The sequence below is a fragment of the Dasypus novemcinctus genome, chromosome 26, assembly GCF_030445035.2.
Source record: "Dasypus novemcinctus isolate mDasNov1 chromosome 26, mDasNov1.1.hap2, whole genome shotgun sequence".
Classification (NCBI taxonomy): domain Eukaryota; kingdom Metazoa; phylum Chordata; class Mammalia; order Cingulata; family Dasypodidae; genus Dasypus; species Dasypus novemcinctus.
This window is the reverse complement of record NC_080698.1, coordinates 36,708,704-36,722,321: the sequence shown is the minus strand read 5'-3', so window position 1 is coordinate 36,722,321 and position 13,618 is coordinate 36,708,704.

Below are 13,618 nucleotides of genomic sequence, written 5' to 3'. Positions count from 1 at the left end.
ATGATATAAAGATAATAACAATCAGATTGGTTAGGGGAAAACTACTTTAGTAGTTTAGTAGTAATACTTTGACAATGCTCTTTAATCATTAATTTAAAAAGATTAAAAACAATGCAAGTTATTGGTGATAGGGTGAGTTGTTATATATATGTTTGTTTGATGTCATATATGTTTGTTTTTTAAGTTCACAACTATTATACACTTATTGTTTATTTATGTTTATGTATGAGTGATATATTTCAATAAATTTTTAAAAATACAACTGGAGTGACTGTGGTTAATAGCAATACTATAATATTCATGTAGCTATGCCAAAGTTGTACTGTATTGATAGTGGAAGAGTATGAAAAAAGTTTGCCAAATGTATGCTATGGACCATGGTTGGTGGTAATAATCTGATGATATTACCTCATATTCCATAACAAATATTCCACCATGGTGTGGTGTGTTGATGAAGGGGTGTTATATGGGAATTCTACATATGTGCATGATTGTTTTATAAGTTCACAACTTCTGTAATAAAAACATATTTAAAAATAGTAGGGTGGGTTGGGAGAAAAATACACCAAATGTAAGGTATGGGCTATAGTTAGTAGTAAGATTTTCACAATATTCCTTCATAATTTGTAATAATGCCTCACAACAATGCAAGGTGTTGGTGGTGGGTTGATATATGTGCTCCTTGCATGACATATGATGTAATGCATGTTTGTTTTGTAAGTTCACAATTTTTACTATACATTTATTGTTTATGTATATTCATGTATGAATAATATAAAAACTGGGGTGGGTTGGGGGGAAAATACACCAAACATAAGATACTATGTTTGGTAGTAATATTTTGAGGATTCTCTTTCATCATTTGTTAAAAATGTTTTACAACAATGCAAATATTGGTGTTGGTATGAGGTATAAGAGCTCTGTAAGATGTTACGGTAAGTTCACAACTGTAACTTGTTGTGTATGTATGTTTGCATGTGAGTGATATACTTCAATTTAAAAAAAGTTATATATAAGTAAAAGAAGAGCAAAGTTGGTGGAGTCACACTTCCTGACTTTAAATCAAATTAAAAAGCTACAGTGATCAGATCAACATGTAAAGGTAAAGGGAATCGAATTAAGAGTTCAGAAATAGACCCTCACATCCATAGTCAATTGATTTTCCATAAGGCTACCAAGCCCATTTACCTTGGACTGAGCAGTCTCTTCAATAAATGGTGCTGTGAGAGCTGGCTATCCATAAGCAAAAGAAGGAAAGAGGACCCCTATCTCACATCTTACACAAAATTTAACTCCAAATCAATCAAAGACCCAAATATAAAAAGCTTGGACCATAAAATCCCTAAAGAAAACATGCTTCAAGATAGCATATGATGGAATATTCTTCAGTTGTAAGAAAGAAGAAATGAAGTCATGATGCACATGGCAACATGGATGAAACTTGAGGTAATTATTTTCAGTGGAACAAGCCATACATGAAAAGAAAAGTACTCTATGCTTTCAATAATATGGTCATCAGAAACTAGAAAGAGGATAAAGAATGGGGAGCAGAGGCTTAATTTGTGCAGAATTTGTAATAAGGCTGATTTTAAATGTTTGGAATAGTATAGAAGTGATTATAGCACATTAGAGTGAAAGTAATTAGCAGTACTAATATGGGGGTACGAATGTGGTTGAAAAAGAATGTTTAAGGATATGTTTGTCATTAGAAGGGAAGCTAAAGGATGAAACAAAGGAGTATACAGCATAGTGAATCCTGTAGCAGACAATGATGTGGTTAATAGTACAAATAAAAGAATGTTCTTCCATGATTCAGAACAAATGTGTGATAATATTGCAAGATATTAATAATAGAATGATACTTGACCAAAAATATACCTAAAGCAAACTATGGACTGTAGAGAATAATAAAATAGTATTTTTTTTTATCAATTTCAAAAAAGAAAATTATTCTAAGTTACAGAAACCAGACACAAAGTACTGCATATTATTCTACCCCACTTATGTAAATTGTAAATATAAATAAATTTATAGAGATGGAATTAGATTAATAGATATATATGACAGGGAAGGGGAGAGGGATTGAGAGGTGACTGCCAACGGCTAGGGGGTTTTTCTTTTTGGAGAATGAAAATGCTGTAATACTTATTGTGGTGATAAATGCACAACTCTGTGACTATACCAAAACCTCTGAATGTATACTTTAGATGGACTGTATTGTGTATGAATATCTCTCAATATAATTGCTTTGAAATATTTAGGAATAAGTTTAACCATGGATGTAGTGGATTTGAGCATGGAAAACCATAACTCATTATTGAAAGAAAAGACTGGAATATATGAAAAATATTCTATAACATTGATTAGAAGACAATATCATTAAGATATCAGTACTACTCAAGGAGATTTACACATTTAATATAATCCTAGTCAAAATGTCCACGGCCTTCTTCACCAAAATGGAAAAGGTAATTACCAAATTCATATGGAAGGCTAAGAAACCCCAAACAGCCAAACTTATCTTGAAAAGAACCAAGTCAGAAGCCTCATACTTCCTGGTTCAAAATTTATCACAAATCTATAGAAATCAAAACAGTGTGGTACTGGCAGCAAGACAGACAAATACACTAGTGAAATAAGATTGAGAGTAAAGAAATTAAACCCACCCATCTATGGCCAATTGATTTTTGACAAGGGTGCTAAATCCACTCATGGGGAAACAATAGTCTTTCTTCAATAAATTGGGCTGGGAAAATTTGATATCCATGAGCAAAAGAATGAAAGTTCATCCCTACCCTACAAAATAAGATTAAAAAATTAACTCTAAAAAAATCAGCGACTGATATGAGACTTAATGTATGGAAATAGATTCAGAATCTTGCAGTAGGCAATGGGTTCTTAGATTTTTATATGCAAAACAGACAAGCAAAAACAACAAAAAATGCATATATATTGCACTTCATCAAATTAAAAATTTTATGTATCAAAGGATATTTAAGTGGAAAGATAAGCTACAGAATGGGATAATATATTTGGAAATTATACATCTGATAATGGTTTAATATCCAGAATATTTAAAGAATTCCTATAACTCAACAACAAAATGACAATCAGACCAATTAAACAATGAACACAGAACTTGAATAGACCTTTTTTCCAAAGAGGATATACAAATAGACAGTAAGCACATGAAAAGATATTCAATATTGTTAGCCATTAGGGAAATGAAAATCAAATCCACAGTGAGATACCACCTCATATTCACTTGAATGGCTATTTAAAATGGAAAATAACAATTGCTGGCACAGAGGTAGAGAAATAGAAACCTTGAGGCATTGCTAGTGGGAATGTGTACTGGTGTAGCTGCTGTGGAAGAGTTTAGGAGCTAGCTCCTCAAACTTTAATCATAGCACTACATATGACCTGGCAAGATTTCCTCTAGTTATATACCCCCAAAGAATTGAAAGCAGGGATGTGGACAGATATTGTGTCCACCAATGTTCACAGTAGCATTATTCACAATATCCAAAATTTGGAAGCAATTTAGTTTTCCATCATCAGATGAATGGATAAACAAAATGAGTTATGTACATATAATGGAATGTTATTCAGCCATAAAAATAAATGAAACTCTAAAAATGCTACAACATGGATGTATATTGATCATGATATGTTGAGTAAAATAAGACACAAAAGGTCACATTTTATATCATTCCACTTACATGAGATAACTAGAATATGCAAATTCCTAGAGAGAGAAAGTAGAATACATGTTACCAGGGATGAAGGGAAATGGGGAGGTAATGTATAACGCGTACATGGTTTCTGATTGGCGTAATGGGAGAGTTTTGATAATGGATAGTGATGAGGCTAGAGCAACATTGTGAATATAATTAATCTTACTGAATTGTATATTTGGGATTGGCTTGGATCAGAAGTTTTATGTTTTGTCTATGTTTCTACAGTTAAAAAAAGAGAGGGAGAGACTAAAGAGACAATGATAATTATTAAATGCAATACATTTTCTTGGGCTGGACATAATAATGGAGAAAATTCCCAATAGGTTATTATACAGACATATGAAAACATTTGAATATATACTGTACATTTTACATCAATGTTAAATTTCTTGAACTTGCTAACTGTGGTTAAGATGGTTTAATATGTGAATATCTTTGTTCTTAGGGAACATGTATGAAGTATTAAATGTACAAGATCATGCTTTATACAACCTACTCTCAATTGTTGAGAAAATAAAGATACAGTTAACAAGTGGATAGGTATATAGATAGCAGGTAGTTGGGTGGGTAGTTAGATGGATAGATGGACGGACTGACAGATAATGGATAGATAGAATGCTACAGCAAATGTGGCAAAATGTTAAAAGTTAGTGGGTTTGGGTCTTTGTGGGGATACACTGGAGTTCTCTGTACGTTTTTTTTTTTTTAATTATTTTTGCAACTCTCCTGTAAGTTTAAAATTATTTCACAATTAAAAAATTAAAAATAGAAACAATGGATCAGAGTTAAAAACAGAACAAACACCAAAACAGCTGAGGGACTTGAAGGCACTGCCGAAGAGAGAGAGAAAAGAGACAAAGAGATTGAGATGCGTGGGAAGTGGAAATGGTTGGCAGAAGACAGGTAATTTTAACTGTTTCCTAACCTCAAGGAGCAATCAGCCCGGTGAGGAGCAAAAACACATGTATTAGTAGTTCTTATTCATGATAGGCAAGAATAAACATTAAGGAATACTCATAGATCAGAGAGAAGGAAATATTTATTTCCTTCTGCGAGATTAGTGAAAGATTTTCTGATAAAGTGCCATTTGTACAAGGTTTTAAACATACAAATAAGATCTGGGTATGAATACATCAGATTCCTTAAAAGTAGGGTATGAGTTGAGAATCCCATGCAAGAAATACATTAAGCAAATGCTCTCCAGAGAGAGGTAAAAGCTAAGCCAAGGATCTGGTTTCAGGTGAAGTCTAGACTCAGTCTGATCCCACAAGAAGATAATATGTGCAAACTGCAGGCGAAATCTCTTTTGGATTGAGGCAAATCAGCTGGGTTTTTGTACCCCCTGCAATAGTTAGTTATGTCTCTGGGCCAGTGAGGGCCTATCTCCCAAGCACTTTTTGGTGCAACAGCTCCTATTGCCCAAGGACAATTGTATGACCACAGATGTGACTGCAAGCCTTTGGGAGTCACATCTCTAGCAGCCAATAAAAGGGATTCCAGAGACATGGGAAGGGCAAAAGAGAATCACCTTCAGATGTGCAGATACATGAACTAGGCACAAGGGGTAAGAATTAATCCAGAAGGAAAGAATAACAAGTATCAATAATCTCCTATTCAAATTGATTCCAGCTGATGGACCTCATTACAATGGATGAGAATCTGTCCAGACCCAGAATGGGGGTCTCTATCAGTAGTTTCTCCTTGATTTCACATCCCTATGTCACTGCTGCTATATTTAGCTTCTAGCAAAAGCCAACAAAAAAATGAGATTGTGTCTTCCCTTTTTTAAATTAGAGAAGTTTTAGGTTTACAGAAATTTCATGTAGAAGATACTGGGTTTCCATACGTTACACTGCCTTACACACTATTTTTCCTATTATTAACAATTTTGCATTAGTATAGTAACTTTGATTCAACTGATAAAACAGAATTATTATGCTTATTCTATTAACAAAGTCTTTAGTTTACATTAGGATTCACTGTTTGTGTTATACATTCCAATGAGTTTTTCAAAAACTTTTATTCTAGTCACTTAGATACAACCTAAAATTCCCATTTTAGCCATGTTCTAATATATAATTCAAGGATGTTAACTGTATTCAAATATTGTTTACATACCCTTCTTGCCCATTTGAATATTTTCTTCAGAGAAATATTTAATCAAATATTTTGCCCATTTTTAATTAGTGTTTGTTTTATTGTTGCAGAGTTGTAGTATTTCTTTATATATAACGAATATTGACCCTTATTGCATATGTGGTTTCAAAATCTTGTCCCCCATTCTGTAGTTCGGCTTTTTACTTTTGAGTTAAAGTCCTTTAATGTACAAAAGATCTCAATTTTGATGAAGTCACATTTATTTTTTCTTTTGTCACTCCTGCAACAAAACAATTGCTTAACACAAGTTACTGAAGATGTTTCCCTATGTTTTCTTCTAGGAGTTTTATACTTTTGATTCTTATAATTGAGTCTTTATTCATTTTGAGCTGATTTGTATAAATGATATGAGGTAGAGGTCCACTTTCATTCTTTTGCATGTGGATATCCAGTTCTCCCAGCAACTTTTGTTAAAGAGACTGTTCTTTCCCCATTGATAGACTTAGCACCCTTGCCCAAAATTAATTGACCATTAAGGAGCAGATGAGCTCAGTGGTTGAGCACCTGCCTCCCATGTAAGAAGTCCTGGATTCAATCTCTGGTACCTCCTAAAAAAAGAAAATAAAATAATTGTCCATAGATATGAGGGAGTGTTTCTGAAATCTCAGTTCAATTCCATTGATATATATGTCTGTCTTGGTGCCAGTTTTGATTAGTATATCTTTGTACTATATTTTAAAATCAGGAAGTATGATTCCTTCAACATTTTTCCTTTTCAAGATGGCTTTGGGAAACGGACTTGGCCCAGTGGTTAGGGCATCCGTCTACCACATGGGAGGTCCACAGTTCAAACCCCGGGCCTCCTTGACCCATGTGGAGCTGGCCCATGCGCAGTGCTGATGCGCGCAAGGAGTGCCCTGCCACGCAGGGGTGTCCCCCGCGTCAGGGAGCCCCATGTGCAAGGAGTGCCTCCCGTAAGGAGAGCCACCCAGTGTGAAAGAAAGTGCAGCCTGCCCAGGAATGGCACCGCCCACACTTCCCGTGCCGCTGACAACAACAGAAGCGGACAAAGAAACAAGACGCAGCAAATAGACAGAGAACAGACAGCCGGGGAAGGGGGCGGGGGGGGGTGGGAATTAAATAAATAAATAAATCTTTAAAAAAAAAAAAGATGGCTTTGACTATTCAGAGTTCCTTATTCTTCCATATGAATTTGATGATTGACTTTTCCAATTCTGCAAAGAAGGCTGTAGGAATTTTGATAGGGGTTGCACTGAATCTGTTAATCACTTTGGGTAGAATTGACATCTTAACCTATCTAGTCTTCCAATGCATTAATGAATTTTTTTCTATTCAAAAAAGTGAGTTGTGGAAAAGTAAAGTTAAATGCATTGAAATCTTTTGCCGAACTGAGTGTCTGAGTAACATGATACCAAATATGCAAGGAAGTCCTTAATATGATGAAATAAAAATAAAGTGATTGTGTTTGAAGTTTTTATCTTCCATATTTATCATTGTAGTCAAGGTAACACTCAAATAACATTCAAATAAATTTTCAAAAGAAATACATACACATATGCGTATATAAATTTTGAGGGAATTTTGATGATGCTGGGAAACTGAGAACCAAAGAAAGTATACAGAAAAGGATAACAATGACAGGATGACAGGGATGGCTAATTTCTTAGAGATAATGGCAGAAATATTTTGATTCTTTGCATCATTATTGGTTGCTAAGGGGATTTCTGAGTTTAGATCATAGCAAACTGAAGGAAAATCAGAATTGGGAGATTTATTAGTTAAGGTCACATTAACTTTAATTGCCTTCAATGACTGCAGGGTATTGTCTGTTACTACTTGATGACATGTGATTTTCCCCCATTTAATGGGAGAAAACTATCAGCAGATCAGCCTGCTGCTATTATCTTTGCAATATCAACACTGATCATTCTGCTTTGTTGGCAATTATCTTACAATAAATAATTTAATGTTTTTTTTGTGGTTATGAACAATTTCTTATAGGTAAACTTACCAAATTAATTTCACTTATTTTACAATGCTATCTGGGACAAGAAATATGATTGATTATAATGTTAGCACTAACAAATTTTTGCTAACATAAACAGTTTTATCAGCACTTTGTCTTTTTACGTTCCTACTCATACATCTCAAAATCATTTGTAGATTGGGAATTTTAAATAATTTATCTTAGTTGTAAAAATTAGTGAAGAGTATTAACAATCTATTTTAGAGATTTCAGTATATCTTTTTTAAAACAATTAGGTGGGAATATACCAAAATATTATAATGAGAAAATTCATACACACAAACTAGTTGCCATGAATACCAGGCCTTTAATCTTATAACAGGCTATAGAAATATGGAAATTCAGTAAATTATATTCAATCACTATTTAAATATTTAGCTGAATTTTTTTCTATTCAAAAAATGTAGAAGTGCTAGGCAGAGAAATACTATTTTTCATTCTTAGAGAAATATTGAGGTTATTTTGTACCTTTACCCTTATTCTGATATTTTCAAGGCATAGTTATTCCATTCTGTCTGAACTGACTTGAAATGAATAAACTGAAAAATTATAGTTTAATTCCTTGAAATTCATATGTAGTCTGTCATAAAAACACTTATAATGTAAAGATGTATCTCTCAGGTAGTATTTAAAAGGTTTTAATAATGTAATTAAGTAATTTCTCAGTTAAATTCTTCTCTGAAGCATAAATATTAGGTATATTCAGCATTTTGAGGGGAAGGTAGAATAACAGTTCAGGTATTAGGTGAGAGCCATCAGTTTCAGTTCAAATCCTTGCTCTACCACTTCCTAATTCTGTTCTTTCCTTTGAGGTATTTAAGCTCTCAATTTCTGCATCCTCCCTTATAAGGTAAGGAAAATAATCGTGCCTAGCATAATACTGTTACATCAATTAAATGAGATATTGTATATAAGATAGTTGGCCCTGTGTCTGGCACATAGTAAGTGCTCACTTAACATAACCTATTTTTATATTGGAATTTAGCCACTGTCAAACTACAGAAAGATAAAAAATATTTGTCTCATTAGCTAACATTCAGGAAAATGCACACAAGTTAGTACTTTGAGAATTGAATTTAACATTTTCTGGGAAAGACAATATAACAAAATAGAAATAATACCAAATTTAAATATTGTACTCTATCAGAATATTTCCTAGCTTGCTTATTTGCAAATAACCTGAATTTTAGGTCTCATATAGCTTTCTTAACAAAAACACCTACATAAATTTCCTGACCGATCTTAGACTATACCTATTTCCCCATAATCATGAGTTATACTGGAATTAAAATTAAACTAAAATCATAGAATTTATACAGTAAACTTTTAATTAAACTATAGCAGACATAGAAAAAATGAACAAATTGATAAGTGCCCAGCTCACTGCTTTTTTTACAGAGAGAATACCCACATGTAACTACCAATCAAATTATGAAATAGCACTTTACAGCACCCTAATTGCTCCTGCCATAACAACTCCTAAACAGTAGCCCCCTAAAATTAATCACTATTCTGAATCCTACTGCAATCATTTAGCTTTTTTTCAAGTTATGTAACTGGAAGAACACAATATGTACTATTTTGTATCTGACTTCTATTGCTTAACGTTATGTTTGTAGACTCATCCACTTTGTTGCAATGGAGCAGAACATCATTCATTTTCATTGTTAAGATTTTGTTGCATGAATACATCACCATTTCTTTATCCATTCAATTCTTGATTAAATATGCACTATATCCTGATTTTAGCTAAATGATAAAGCTATTATGAACATTTTCAGACATGTATTTTAGAGGCTGTATGTATGCAATTATTTGTCCTTATCCCAAGAAATAGAATTTCTGAGCCAAAGGGTCTTGGAGAATTCGAGTTGAGCTGGATACGTTTACCTTGAATAGGTACTTCAAAATGGAGTATATTTTAACAGAAATGGACTTAGTGCTTAGCCATAGAACAGGTTGGAAATCTATGACCTGCGTAGTTAAATGACTTGTAAATAGGTCAAAGAAGTGCCAGTCATAAGTGTAGGACTAAAAGCAGAGTGGGTGCTCATTAATTTCCATTTACTGTGTTAAGTGCTGGGCTTAAAATAATGAGAAAAGAGCTGTAACCACTGTTTTCATAGAGCATAAACTCTAGTGAAGGATACAAATACAAGATAAAAAAATTAAAGTGATGAGTTTATAATTTTAGAAGAGTTCAGTGCTCTGGATAAAAGGAACATGATCCTAAGACATTATTTAATGAGGACCTGTGAAATAAACCAGGAGTTTGAAGAAGTCTTCCCTCATGCATTTATCTTGAAGCTGATCTCCAAGGAATCAGTGGTAGCAAATTGGAAAAGAGGAGGCAGAAGAGTCTCCCAGACATAAAGAGTATGTGCACAGACCTCATGATGGTGAAGAGAATAGCTCTTATGGCAGGACCTGGGGCGGGGAGTGGGTGAACAGTGAGTCTGGACAGATAGGGAATGATAAGAATATATTGGACCTTCAGCAATTTTTAAGGATTTGGAACTGTTGCCTAAGGGTATAAAGAAGCCACAGAAAGATTTTACTGTGAAGAAGAGGTACAGAAATGATCATGTTGGCTATTATGTAAGGAATAGATTGGAAGAGCACCAGAGTGGTGCCGGGTACATAATCATAGAAGTATTGGAATGAGATGATACTATCTTGGACAAGGGAGATGGTAACAAAGTGGACATGGACAAGAAGCAGAGTGGTACAGAGATACAGCAAATAACAGCACTTGATAATGGATTGGATGAGGGCCACGTTAATAAAGAACTTCAGCTAAGATGGAGTTGAAGAACGGCAACCACCACACCATGGAGCCTAGAGTGCCTACAACTGAAAGCAGGAGGATTGCATCCAGTAACCATGTGGAATCTGAGCCTCCTCTTGACATAGAGATGCAACGGACACAACCAATCCAAGGACCTCAGAGAAAAGGTGGCAATGGAGTGGGAAAAGTGGACATGGTGACTGATGGGTATGGGGAATGGCAGGAAGAGATGAGATGTGGAGGTGCCTTTGGGACTTGGAGTTGCCCTGGATGGTGCTTCAGGGGCAATCACCGGACATTGTAAATCCTCCCAGGGCCCACTGGATGGAATGGGGGAGAGTGTGGGCCATGATGTGGACCAATGACTATGAGGTGCAGAGATACCCAAAGATGTACTTACCAAATGCAATGGATGTGTCATGATGATGGGAGTGAGTGTTGCTGGGGGGGGGGGGGGAAGGGTGCGGTGGGGGTGGTGGGGTCGAATGGGACCTCATATTTTTTTAATGTAATATTTTTACAAAATCAATAAAAAAAAAAAAAGAATTTATCAGAGATGATTCGTAGGTTTCTGATTTGCTCAAATAGATAGTTAAGCAACTGGTTAATTCTGGGAATAAAATTATCCAAGCTGTTCATGCATCTAAATCTAAAAGAGATTTTTTTTTTAGCTACATTTAAACCCCAGAATTAAATCCAAGTGCAAATCGAGTGAACTGTTTTTTACCACCTTTGGAAATGCTGATTCTCCTCCTGACACTGCCCCAGATGCTGCCAACTTATCATTCCTGGCATCCAGCTCAAGTCTTCGCTATTTTTAAAATGATTGATTGTGGATTTCAGCAGGAAACACATTTTTGGAGGTGTTTAAAGGAAACATCTGTTGTATGTGCATATGAAATAGATCAATGGTAATCACCTATACACAATCTGACCAATTTGAATCCTTTTGAGATAACATTATGAATTCCTTCTCATTTCATTTCCTACAATTATAGGCACACTCGTTATGAATTGGTTTTGGGTTTAGTTTATTATCATAAACCTAACGAATACATTTCATCTACCTGGAGCCATCATATAAACGTCTTTGAGGGTTTTCTTTCAATATAACAGTAGGTGAGAGATGATTTAATAGACATATCTTCATAAGTAAACATGTCTCTATCACACATCTTCAATTTAGGATTCATATAGAACCCATCTTGTCATATTTAAGCTTTGAGTGATTTATATCTAATTCTAGTCAGAAACTAGATTTTGGATGACTAAAGAAAAGTGTGCTTTTAAAAACTGGAAATTCTGAGGGAAGCGGACTTGTTTCAGCAGTTAAGGCATCCGTCTACCACATGGGAGGTCCACGGTTCAAACCCCAGGCCTCCTTGACCCATGTGGAGCTGGCCCATGCACAGTGCTGATGCGCCCAAGGAGTGCCGTGCCACGCAGGGGTGTCCCCCGCGTAAGGGAGCCCCACACGCAAGGAGTGCACCCCATAAGGAGAGACGCCCAGCGACAAAGAAAGTGCAGCCTGCCTAAGAATGGCACTGCCCACATGGAGAAATGACACAAGATGATGCAGCAAAAAGAAACACAGATTCCTGTGCCACTGACAACAACAGAAGTGGACAAAGAAGACGCAGCCAATAAACACAGAGAACAGACAACCAGGATTGGGGGGAAGGGGAGAGAAATAAATAAATAAATAAAACTTAAAAAAAAAAAACAACTGGAAATTCTTGAAGACAAAAGGGGCTAAACATTTATCTTTATTTCCCTCACCCTAACTCCCTTTTCCTCTTTTAATTAATTCTGCATATCACTGCCAGATTAATTTTTCTAAAATTACATGTTGCATCATGTTTTGAATTAAGTATAGGCAAAGATGCTTCCCTACCACACACTGCATGAAACTGCCTCACATTTAAGGCCTTCTATAGCTTTTTCTCACCCTAAATATACCCCTTTATTTCTACTTCCCAGAAGGTTAACTCTACCACAGTCAACCAAATCTTTTTAAAGGCCTTTTCTCCTTTGAATCCTGTACTTTGAACATATTCCCAACGTCTCCACCACCACAGCTAGTTCTTTTAAAAAATCACCTGTCAAATACTAATCATGTCTCAAAGCTAAGATTATATCTTAACTCCTCCATTAAATTTCCCATAACTATTTCAATTTACCAGGATCAATCATTTCTTCAATAACTTTGATTACATGTATAATTAATGCTGGTTGACTTAAGCAATTAATTAATTGGCTTGCAGGATAATATTTTTTATGACTAAGAAATATTACATTCTCTAAAGGAAAGGACCCTTTCTTTATGTATTTATGTGCCTAAATCACAGTACTACTCATATAGCTCAATAAAGAAATGGCCTTTTCATAAATTGACTGATTAGAAGATTCTGAATTTATTAAACATAGTTGAGTAATTTGGGATCATTATTATGTTCAAAGTTATCAGTACCCTAAGAGATATAAGACATTTATATTGTCTAATTTTTCTTTTTAATTCTGTTATGTAATTTGGCAGCAATTGGCAAGAAATCCAAAATGGAAAGCAAAAATGTAAGACACTAAACCACTATTGAAAGAAAAAACTTCAGAGATTAATCACACTCTTACTGAAATTCCAAAGCAGCAAAGAGCATATTTCCTCATGAAGTTTTCTTCTTGAGTGCTGTATGTGAATATAAGCACCACAAATGCATATGAAGATGCTATCCCACAATTACTATTAACAGTTGCAGGAATATGTAGCATTCTAACTTTTCAGAAATGAATATCCATTTAGGAATGTGCATATATAAACATGTATCATATGTATCTTAAAGAGCATATGTGATTGATAGTAAAATAAAAATGATAAAGCTATCGATACAATATATTCACTTATTTGATAATAATTACTTATCAAATGCCTGCTATGGAACAAGAAATATG